The following is a 12180-nucleotide window of genomic DNA, read 5'->3' as shown; positions in this document are numbered from 1 at the left end:
AGTCTTCTGGGAGTTCCATACTGATCTGAACAACATTGGACTTTGGCATTATAAAGAAATGGCCAAACTTAGCAAACTCTCTCTGAATCCTGTGTATTATAAACTCATTTCATAGGTAACAAAGAACCATAGCTTAGGTCTTAGAAAATTCTTCATGAATGTGTACTCAGACAACCTGAAAAATGTCTTTGACTGTTTCTTGTAAGAGTTCTGTATTCCATATATTGATCTTGATCTGAGTCCAATACTCTGTTCTGGAATCTCTTCTCTGAACTGGTGCATTTATGTGGGATGTCTATGTCATATCAAATCCACCCTTCCATCCCCATTCATTTTTACACTTAGTCTACAAATCTGTTATAACGTAAAAAAAAAAAAAAAAAAAAAAAAAAAAAGAGTCAACATATAAAGCACTAAATTGGAAGGCCACACCATCTAATCTTGTCTGAGAGCACTTAAAGGTCTAGAAGCATGCTAGGAGATCAGATGAGTATTGTTGCATTTTTTCTGAACTGGAGGAAATAACATTGGCTATGCATAACAAGAAGACTTGGTTAATGGGTCCTGCAGCATTAGCAAACTTGCATTAGAGGGCAGAGTGATGGCCATTTTGCTAGAGATGGTACTTTTGCATCCCATAACTCGTAAGCAGATGCACAAAGCAAATGCTATAGCAGCAGAAGCCAGTAGGTCTATCCAGTTGGCCCTATCTCTACCAGAGGTCAATGCCAAAATCTTTGGAGAAGGTAATAAAACCTGTGTTATGTACCCAATTTTATAATAATATACTATAGGGATAAATTTCTTCATGATTCCAGCTGTTGATCAGTTTATATCTTGAAATTATCTGTGGATACACTCAATAATTTTTTTTCATGTTGACAACATCTAATTATTAGAAAGCAAACAAATCCAGTAACATTAAAAGCGTTGCTGAAACACTGCACAGCTCATCTTGGAAAATTATGGGGTTTTTTTTATTTTTTACAAATAGTGTTGCAGATGGCATTAGCATAGAATTTGCACAACTTAAGAGCTGCTTTAATAAATATCTAGCATCAAAGTCAGCATCAAAGTCAGCACTGGAAGGATCAGGTGTAGCTTTTTATTTGCTGTTTGGGTATCTTAATCATGATCCTCAGCCAGAGACAGGAGACACTTTGTATAATATTGTGAAGGAGAAAAGACAAGACATTGTGATTTGCAGTTGACAAACTTGTATTTGCAATATAATACAAATTATTTATTCTCCTCTCACAGGATGGAAATGTTAATATTGTGAAGCACTGTATAGAACTGATGATTTGTAATGAAGGTGTTATTATAATCTATTAGCAGCATGGTATGTTGTGACTTCTCAGTGAGTATGTCACCCTTATATTCATCAGTCTCATGACTTAGTACTTCATTCCATTGTAACATAGCCTTAATTGTTCTCTAAGTGACCAAAACAGTGGAATGTTTCACAGAATGCTCCATTAAACAAAAGATGAACCAAGGAATACTGGAAATATGGAGACATTTTTAGATTAGTACTCTCTCCTGGAACTATGAAATGTTTTTTTCTAGAATTCTTATTTTTCTTCCACTTTTTCCTCACTCCCAAGTACTGTATACTTTCTTTTAAGGGAATTGGCATGTGTTTATGCTGGACCTTGCGAGATCTCATGCATTTTTCTGGTGTTATTCCCTTCAAAAAAAAAAAAGCAACAAACCAAAACAACAACAACACAAAAACTAAAACCAACCAAACAAATTCAAAACACCCACCAAAACCAAACAAACAACATCTCAAGAAAGATCTTCATTCCTGCAAGAACTTGGGGAAAATAGTTATAGATAGAATATTCAGAAGAATTGAAAGAAGAACAAATTAATAAGTCTGTATGCTGAAAACTGGAAAGGCAATGACAGCTGCAGGGCTTATGTTGGTGAGTTTACACTCTCTTTTCTCCCACTATGTTATTTCCTGGAGTCTACCTGTCTTGTTTTCTTTACATATTAAATAAAATATGCTGCTAATGGGCAGGCTAAAGATACAAACATCAGAAGACAAGAGAGCGCTTACAGGTGAGGGTAAACATGTATAGCTCTAGTGGATGTGGGTCAGGTTTATGTTTCTAGACTCATTTAAGGATTTCATACCTCAACATAAACTGTAAGCTTGAAAAAAATGGAAGTAAAGATTTCATTCTATTTTATAAATGGTCAGTGAAAAGGTAGGACAGATAATGACACCAGAAACACTGTAATAACTAACAAATCTATTTTAAGTATTTGATTTAGAGTAGGAAGGATTTTTTTAAATTAAACAATCTGATTTTAAGATGAGAAATAAATTACAAAACAGTAGTTTACATTATTGAACTGATTAATCTGCCACTAACCTATAACTTGGGAATGTGATAAAATATTCCTTTTTATTTTCAAAAGTTTATCCTGAAGGACATTTAAACCACAGAAATGTGTTTAACTACAGGAAAATGCTTGCAGTTAGCAAGAACAAAGAACATCCTCAGACTCAAGGGCAAAAGTCCACCCTAAGAACTCAGAATGAAGTTTATTAACAGTAGTATACATGAACTAGAAAATGGTAGTATCTTCTGTGAAAATGATGTTGCTGCCTTACATTTGCACATGAAGTTTTTATGTCTGCATTGATAAAAAAATCTTCCATAAGCCAAACAGACAATGCACTTGCTCTTGAGAAGATGAATTTTCCTTTGTCATATTTACAACTCTGAAGTAGTTTCATATATGTAGTTGAAATATTTTATTTGAGCTGAATTGCAGAGAAATACAATCCTAGCAATACTAATAGTCCTTTTAGATTGAAAAACTTTTAGCAAAGTGTTTTACAATGAAAGTCTAAGACTAGATGCTGGGGTGAGGGTATAGACTGCCAAGAGATTTAAAAAGTGATAAATTATCCTTAGAGTTTGATGCACACCAATTAGGAGCAAAATAGAAACCTTTGGCAATAATGTGTGACAGAAGGAGAACGTGAACTGCAGGAACCTGTATTCTAACTGAGTAAGGACTTTTGATAGGGACATTGATGTTAAATTAGCACTCCCATCCATTTGTCCTGAAGCAGCTTATGCAGAAGTAACCCACACAAACCCCACATTAGAAGGTACAAGAAAAGTGTTCAACTGACAAGAGAGTTTGTGTAAATTTGAATCTTCTATTCAAACAGCTAGTTTTGAGAAGGCTAGTACTGAAACACAATCTGCAGAAGTCAATTTTAACAGAGGACAACGACCTAATTTTACAGAGCGGAAGCATTTATTTCATCTTTCATAGAATCTAACTAATGCCAAAGAAGCATTAGTCCAGGACCAAGAATACAAAGATGGTACTTTGTAGTAACTCCTAGATGAGTGTTTGAATCTAGATCCTGAGGTAGAATACAGGCAACAGAGGAGTTACAACCAGGCCATAATGCTTCAGAAAGAAACCCAAAAACAGTAACGCTGTACATCCAGCATCACATTGGATATGCAGCCTTACCTGAAAAGAAAATTGTGTAACTTAGCTTAGAAAAGGTGTTGGGTTTTATGGTGTGGAATTGTGTGACTATGCAACCTGCACCTTTAGTTGCAAGGAGCATGCAAAGTTCAACAGGTACAAAGAACCCTTTGAAAGAAGCCTTGTTGAGCAAACCATTCTTGTGTTCATCTTCATATCTCCGAAATATACTGACACACTAGTGCTATGGTGTTAAAAAGGGAACAAATTTTCTGAGAAGCTGCTGCTGAAAAAAGACACACTTCGCAGAGCACGCCTTTCAGAGTACAACACTGTGTGGATATTCTCAATTCAGTCAGAGAGAAAAAGAGAAGGTTTTCTAACCAGGCAAGAGCCTGGGAGACAGTTAGGAAAGAATGTAAATAATTCTCTAATCTATCTTGTTGTTCACATTGTTGATAGATATGTTCTGCCACTGTGCGTCATTCACTGCACACCAATGGTGTGAGATGTTTTTACTCTAAGACCAATGAACTTAGTCTGCACGATGTTCCCTATAAATAGAGCGGTGCATTTGAAATAAATCAGAGTTCATTCTCTAGCCTTTGACTTGGAGTCTTCTCATTCCCGTCCTGCTCTACCGCGACATCACTGCTATTTTCTAAGAATTGGAAGAAGCCTATCAGCATGTCACAGTCCCTTTCTGTTTCAGAAAAAGAGGTCCAATACAGTCTGACCAGATGACTTGATAGCTCTCTTCTAAGAAGAAGCTGATGATTTGGGCTAAGTCAGGTTGTAAGAAGCAAATATGGAAAATATTATTTTATGATTGTGTGCACTCTCTGCACTAATGTTAAGTGGGCAAAAGACATGGTGAACTTACAGCAGTGTTTGAATCAGGTCTGTTCATTGTAGTAATAGGATAATCATAATTAATTGCTACTTTTATTTCTAGGAAGACAATCTGGCAAGGGATGTGATCAGGAAATTGAAGGTATGCTGTCTTCAGAAAATGAGCCACAGTGCACTTTGGGAGAAGTCAGACAACTGACTGCCAAATAACAGGCAAGTAGAGCCAGCACTGAAGAAACAGAGTGATGGAAAAGGTGAAGCAAGTGGGGATAACGTTACATGGCAATGTTTAACTACTGCAACTCTCCTTTCCATGCTCCTTTAGAAAATGGATATTTAAAGCAAAGATTGATAAGGTGGAGGACTAAATTATGCCTCTCATAAAAGCTGTCTCATACATGTTTTTTCTGTTCAGCACAAAAAATAATGAACAGCAGAAGGGTCTAAGGAGATGCTAATAACACCAAGGTTGTGGGTTTGATCCCCATATGGACCATTCATTTAAGAGTAGGACTTGATGATCCTTGCGGATCATTATAAACAGGTAAACAGCCCATGGCCTAAAGGGCATACACATCTTGCCTCAGGTATTGTTGTCTTGTCCAAGATAAGAGACATGACAAGATAAGATAAGCTGTTATGCAAGGCTGAAATGCCAGAAAAATAGAAGTCCCTTACTAACAGCATAGACAAAAAGTGGCATTCTGGTCTGCTTGGAACTTCAAAGGAGTTATGATAGAAATGACAGCTCAGGTTTAGATATTGTTTTACCTTCTACATTATTTTTTAATTGACCAAACAACTGTTTCACATCCAATGAAATTCCATTTAAATTTCCTGAGAATTTCATTTTACATTCTTGCTTGGAAGCAAGAATTAAAAACTTCAGTGCCGGGGTCACCTGATCTTAGTTCCTCTGTTAACTATGTACTGAAATCTCTAAATCCCCTTTAAAAATCAGGAGCTTGTCCTCTGAAGTAACCATGGTGCCACTGAAGCTGAAAAATGTAAAAAATATGTAACAGGAGCAAAAATGACTAGAAGTAAAAGTGAAAAAACCCCACAAATTCAAGGGTTTCTGCGAGGATCTTCAAGGTGTCTCTGCACCTTGGCAGAAAGGACACAACCTGAAGTCATAGATGGAGACAAAATAAAAACAAAACAAAACAAAACAAAACTGAGAACACAACCATGATCCTGATTATTGATGATCAAGGCAACTCACTACAAAGCTGTATCCTTAAAATGTTGCTAAGTCTTACTTCCAATTTCAAGTCTGTCTCTGTGGGGAGCTGACAGGTTAGACTCTTGACAGAGAAAAGCAGAGGTACAACACTAGATTTTACTGGTTGGAGGGTTTTTTCCTCTTTTTGTATGTTTTGCGAGAAAGTTTTCATTGCAAAAGAAAGCCTTTGTGAAATCTTGTCAGTGAAACTTTCACCATTTTTAAATTGCTTTTTAAATCAATGTCTTAAATACAGACAATAATTATCGCACTTGTGAAAACATTCAGTCCTTCGGAGGATCCACAGAGTTACCGAATTCAGTATTTAGGAAAGGCATGTGATCATTTAGGTAGTAGATGGTCACTAGTATTATTTCATACTTCCCTTATTTTTTTGATCATTTTATATTTCTGGTTTTATTGGTTTTTTTTCCTTTTCAACACATCAGCACTTTTAGCTTTGCTCCATGCAAGTGGAAAATTGGTATTATTATTGCCTGAGTTGCAAAGTATTTGTTCATTAAATAGTTTTCCACTTTAAAGATGTATAAGTACCAAAGCAACAGAAGCATTCCTATGCTGCTGACTAATTGACCAATTGCAATAACAAAAATATTGTCAGAACTTCTTTTCCTTTGAAATAGGAAACATTTGTAACATAATGGCCATTATCTGGTAATATGAAAGAAGAAAGTCTGTACTTTCTTACAGTAAAAGTGCTTAGTGTCTTGAATATTGTGGAAACCGCAAGTTAGCAAAAGAGATATTCTGCATTTTAAAGCTGTGCTAAGGCCATTTGGAGCTGTAATCATAATATTATGTAAGCCTCCCTACTGCTTAGTGCCTAGAATGCTGCCTTTCCTTTATTTTTCACCTAAGGGAGTCATCAGTTTATCTCAGAAATTCGTCACTCAGCAGCTGGCACCTCTGCTCGTGGTTGGGTAGTGCATCCTGGCTGCCCATCTTTGAAATGCAAAGGAGGGTAGATGCCAGCAGAAGTCCACAGGGTAGATGAGGCACTATTTGAGATGCATAGTGCAACTCACATATTTCTCAAATTGAGTTTCACCAGAAGTATGGCATGTTTCAATGAAAGAAAAACTTTCATACTCACAAACATCTCCAATAATTTAATTATTTAGCAATTAAAAAAAATTCTAGGTATTTCCACTTTTTATGAATGACAAAAAATATTTTCCTAAATGAAAACTTAAACTGTTAACACACATTATTTTATTAAATTGAGTTTGAGATGTGGAGTCTTTGGGCAAATAAAGAATGAACTTCCCTTTCAACAGATTTCCTTTGCTTTTAAACTGTAGGAAAAATAACTTCCACTTCTGAAGTAAAAGTTGGTTTCATGACCTAGTCTGACTGTCTTTGAGCAAATCCATGTTCTGTGACAGAGTATGGATTGGTTCATTAATGATTACAAAAATAAGGAGCTGTAAGTTCAGTTGTATCGTAAAAGATCAAACTTGATAGTTTGGGGTGTTTTTGTTGTTTTGTTTTGTCCACTTTTTTTTAGCTCAGGCTGGACATCACTTAAACTGGGATTCATGTTAATATTGAAACTGCCACTTGAAAAATACACCTTCTACAACCCACTTTCTACCAATCTTTCCTCTGGAAAAAAGAAAATGCACCTGAACTAAAGTTGCTACTTTTCCAGACCCTTAATCCTGGCAGGAATATGCTCTTGTTTTCCACTGAAAGTGAAATTAATCCCATTCAAAAATGTTGTCTAGCAGTGGCTGCTGCTGTTGTTGCTTTATTGACTGTTAAGACACCTTTGAGTATGGCTGAGAGAGTGAGGAAAAAATAGAAACATTATTGTGCAGGCAATTTGGTGTGTTGCAAGGTGATAATAGAATTGTAACTTACTGCAGCATTTTGCTCTCAAAAATCATAACTGTTTCTTAAAGGAACAAACAGCCCACAATCAGGTTCTTTTGAAATAATACCTTTCAATTCATTTGTGCTCCATTTTAAGAATGTTTACTTCACTGTTAGCTCTGAGGGAGTGCCAGATCTAATTATCTTGATTACTTGTCCTTGGTATATACTCCTTACTGGGGCTAACATCCTTCCTGCTATGCTCTGTCAACTTTTAGTTTAGATCAACTTGGGATATAGATCTCCTGTTGTCTTATCTCTACCTATCAGATAATTAATTAACCTTTCTGGTAAGCTTTGTACTCTTCTCAGTCTTTGATGGATCTTACAGTCTATCAGAATTGCAATTCACTAATACTGCAGATCCTTTGGTTAAGACGGTGTCCTCAGGGCACCAAGGTTTTCCTTGTACAGTGTATGCAGGCAAAGAAACACAATCCTGGTTTCCAAATCAGCAAGCATTGAATCAATGTTCTTGTCCTTTCTTGCATGCTTACTCCCTAATTTCCATTCCTTTTTACTGCAGCTGCTGATGCCTTTAACTTTGTTATGATTGTCTATTTTTCTCCTATAATTTTATTTTGTTTGAGTCTGCTGTCAAAAAATGTCCTCAGAACACTGGTTATTTTAATACAAATTTTTAAACTTTTTATCAGAGTTTCATATTCCTGTACACAGGAGTTGAAAACCTGAACTTTTTGTCTTCAATTATATTGATGTTACAGGCCAGAATTTAGGTATGTGTACCAAGAAGACTGAGGTGGCAATTTAGTCAAATTTTTCAGTGCAAATTAATGACCCTTAAAGCACTAGCTTTACCATTGCAGTTTAATGGTTTGAAGTCAGCTTTGGGATGATTCTTAGTCATGCAAGCCTGCTCTGATGGGTCCTTTCTCACATGAATTTCTACTTGCATAGTCTGGTATACACAATATTCCTACATAGTGCTAGGAATAGACATAAATATCAGATACTGTTCTCTGAGATGCAGCAGCACAGCCTATGCCAATTTGAAAAAAAAATAGTCACTGATTGGTGCTCATTTGAAAGAAGCTTAAATTTTTATTGATGTAAAAAAATGGCATTTTTTCACTTTTTCCATATTTGAAAATTCTGTTAACTTTTTCAGCACTTAACAAGAATGTTTTCATGACAAAAACTCATGTTTTGGAATTTTCTTTCTCAATTAAAACTAGAAACACACTGAGCAGTACCAATGACCTTCTGCCTGTGCTGAACTTAGCACCCAAATAAGTCCTGGTGGTTCTCAGTGGCCCTACCATTTCACCTGAAGCAAAGTCAGAAGGTTCATGCCCACCTCTGAGCAGTTTCAGATCCAGTGATTCCAGCTCATATCCTGCTTTCTCTGGTCACACCTGTAGGTCTTTCAAGAAAGGCAGAAAGCCTTTTCTTATGCTGCAGGAATGGAAGATTTGCTAAAGTAAAAAAAAGATACTCTTAATGTGTGTGTGTTTTAGCAGATGTCAAACTCTTGATTCACAATATTTGTTAATATTCACACTATCTCAGTTTTATTTTGTTATGTTTTGTTTTGTTTCATTTTTTATTTTGTTTCCAGCTATGGCTCCAGGCGGTGTTCTTTCTGCCAACAGTGCAGAGTTTCCAAACAGGGCAGAATTTCGAAACCATCTACTGGTATGCAGTGATATCAGTAGATGGCCAGGAATTTCAATGGCCATGAATATCTACAGTTCAAGCCCACTTAATAGTCTCCTTATTCTTATGAGGAATGTAATGTTCGCAATTAAGTTTAGCATTTAGACAGACTGTGTAATATGGCATACTATTCACTTTCAGAATTCTTTAGAAGTAATAAACTTGGATTGTACATTAAAATGTGATATGACTCCCAGATGTACCCTGACTATTTTTTTGGCACTTGGCACCACACATTATTTTCCACTGGTTCAGATGACAGGCAGAACCCATCTGAGGCAAAACGAAACAATTTCCAACTGGTGGGCTTGATAGTGCAGGTGACATTAAATAATTAACAAGTTCTCTTTCAGAAACATGCCTTGTGCTTTAATTAATATCGCTTCTTAAAATAAGAAGTTGTTTACCATTGGTGCTTCTGCAAGCTGATTGCTGCTTGCAAAAAACATCTGAGACATGAATATGCCCAGGGGATTGCTTTCACTTCATTGTTTATAATAACTACAAACAAAGAGCTGCAAAAGCTCATCTCGCCATGAGGCATCCTGACAATCTGCCAGTTTAGTCACCAATAATAATGAGACTGGCACAAGCAATAAGCTCAGCGCAAATCTAATGAGGGCCTGTTTCAATCACTCATTGATATTACAGCAGCTGCTAAGCACCCAGTGTTTAGGATGTACACGCATGAGGTTTGTGTGCCTCCAACCAGTGGAAGGGCAATTTCCCCCTCAGTATGGCTTTAGACCTCTTCAGACTATATGTCACCTTTTTCAAATTTAATTTCTGTCCCCATCTCAGAGATACAATCCAGGCCAGTGCTGCTCAGGCAATGGGTGTAAATCATCTGGGCTTCCTGGGCCATGGAGAAGGCTGGAGAGGAGGCTGAGCTGGAGCTGGAGCTGGAGCTGGAGCAGGTGCCCATGTGGAGCCGGAGGTGTGCGTGATGCTCTGGGCTGCCTGTGCTGAGCCTCGGTAACGTCACTTCCGTCGCTTAATTCCTGTGGTGAATGCAATTATGAACAGATGGGCAAATGACACAATTCCACTGCTAATGAACTTCCCTACTGGGGAAGAGGACAGTGCTTTACCCTTTTGTACTTCAGACTCTTAATTATCATTCTTAGAGTTTGGTGTGGTGTTCTGTGTTTGGGCTTTGGGGTTTTTTTTTGGGTTTTTTTTTGTGTTTTTTGTTGATGTTGTTGCTGTTGTTGTTGTTGTTGTTATTAGGATTTTAGTTTTGCTTGATTTTTGGGGTTTTTTTGTTTGTTTATTTTATTTTATTTTATTTTTTGTGTGTGCATGTGTGTTTTGTTTGGTTGGGTTTTTTCCCCCAAGAATAATTATTTCACATCTTTGAATTTCAAATTTTTTGGAGATGGACAGCTAATTCCTGTCTATTTTGGAAGGTTCTGAGGAAGTGGCAGAACAAAAGGGGTTTGTTTCTAAATGGAAATGATCATATTTAAATGAATGTACAGCTTAAGAGAAGAAGAAATCTGTGCTAGCCTGAGTTCTTAAATATAATTTTATTCTTTCTTCAATTCCCATTGCCCTCCCTTCCAACAAGTTTTCTCAAAGCAGAATTTGTAGATGACGAGCTCATAGGTCTGTGGTTCATACATCAGTTTAGGAGGAATGAGTAGGAAGAGACTGATTTGGAAAGGTATAAATAACATTTCTACTGAGCCAAAGCACAAGCAAAATGAAACCCAGAAAAAGTTGATGCTAGGTCCTTAATTTAAAATTTAACAGAACTAAACTGATAAAAATACATTCTTTATCCAGTTGAAATATATGTCTCAGCATTAAAATACCATGAAAGGAGATGGTTGCATCTAATTGCAGATCTTTTTCCTGTGTTTTAGAAAGAGTGTTGAGGAATAAGATGGGACACCTTACACTTCAGAGAGGAAAAAAAGGTAAAAAAGTTAGTAGTTCCATCATCCTAATTTACATTTCTTTTGTGTTCTGAACATATGTGGTCATCTTCTAGATAAACAGTTGGGATAAGTGTATCTGTAGTTTGTGTGTGATAATATCCTGATGCAAATTTGACAAGAGAGTATTAACTCTGGAAATTCAGACAATAGAATGTTGTTTTTCTGCATCGCCGCTTGTTAGAATTGTAAAGTATATAACTGGATTTCTAAATTTCCCTCTATTTCCCTCTATTTCCCTCTATTTAAATATTTTCTCTGGGTCACCTTTTAATATTACACTATTATTATACAGCTTGTGACTTGGCCTAACTTTAAGCACTTACATGAGGCATGTAAGTAGGAAAGTTGTTCTCTCCAAATTATTCCCTCTTAGTGATAGCAAGTGTGAGAGTCAATCTTCCATGGAGTATTTCAGAGCATTTAAGTTAGGTATCTCAGAGGCAAACATTACCAGTGACTTCAGATGGAAGGAATAAAAAGGACTGTTATGCCATAATGGAGACTGTAAATGAGTCTCTTAGTAGGGAGAAGCAATTGGAAGACGTAATGTCCTAATACATTACACAACTGCAATGAATTTTAAAAGGCTTAAAAAGAATGGGACAGGAGAAGAAGTGGGAGTTGGAGAAATATTTGTTGAGCTGTAGTGGCTAAAGTTGAACTCATTTTTGTGAGACAGCTGAGTTTTTCTGCAGTAAGTTTTCAGGAGCACAAAGAGGCTTACGAATTCAAAGTATCACAAACTGTTAATGGGTTCCACTGGAACAGATGGCAACATTATGATCATTTTTGCAATTAATGCTGACTGCAGATTGTTCTTGAGGCTGCAGTCATGTTCCTCCATCTCCTGTGCTACTACAGTATTATCCTGAAAGAGAATTTATTTTAAAAATTTCTTCCCCAAGCTACTGAAAACACTTAATATATTTGGAGATAGTATGAATTGCCTTCTGCCAGTTGCATATCAAAGCTCCTGCAAATTATGACCTGTCTTTCTCCTGTGATCCTGAAATTTAAAGTAATGTGTGATCTCCTTTTTTTCTTGAAAGATTAAATTGGTGATTAGAGATTAGAAAGCTAAGCACATCTCAAAGATACTATTTCTGAAACAAACTG

At 36.5% G+C, this 12180-nt stretch overlaps 1 long non-coding RNA gene across 1 annotated transcript; it reads right to left on the bottom strand.

Moving 5' to 3' along the window:
* Positions 1 to 8522: 8522 nt before the first annotated feature.
* Positions 8523 to 11493, bottom strand: LOC137469929 (uncharacterized). Its single transcript, XR_010996799.1, has 3 exons — positions 11388 to 11493; positions 9890 to 10122; positions 8523 to 8732 (listed from the first exon to the last, which is right to left on the bottom strand). It is a non-coding gene; the product is annotated as an uncharacterized lncRNA (long non-coding RNA).
* Positions 11494 to 12180: the final 687 nt, after the last annotated feature.

This window comes from Anomalospiza imberbis, chromosome 3 (genome assembly GCF_031753505.1).
Source record: "Anomalospiza imberbis isolate Cuckoo-Finch-1a 21T00152 chromosome 3, ASM3175350v1, whole genome shotgun sequence".
Classification (NCBI taxonomy): domain Eukaryota; kingdom Metazoa; phylum Chordata; class Aves; order Passeriformes; family Viduidae; genus Anomalospiza; species Anomalospiza imberbis.
This window is presented reverse-complemented; position numbering and strand designations above follow the sequence as displayed.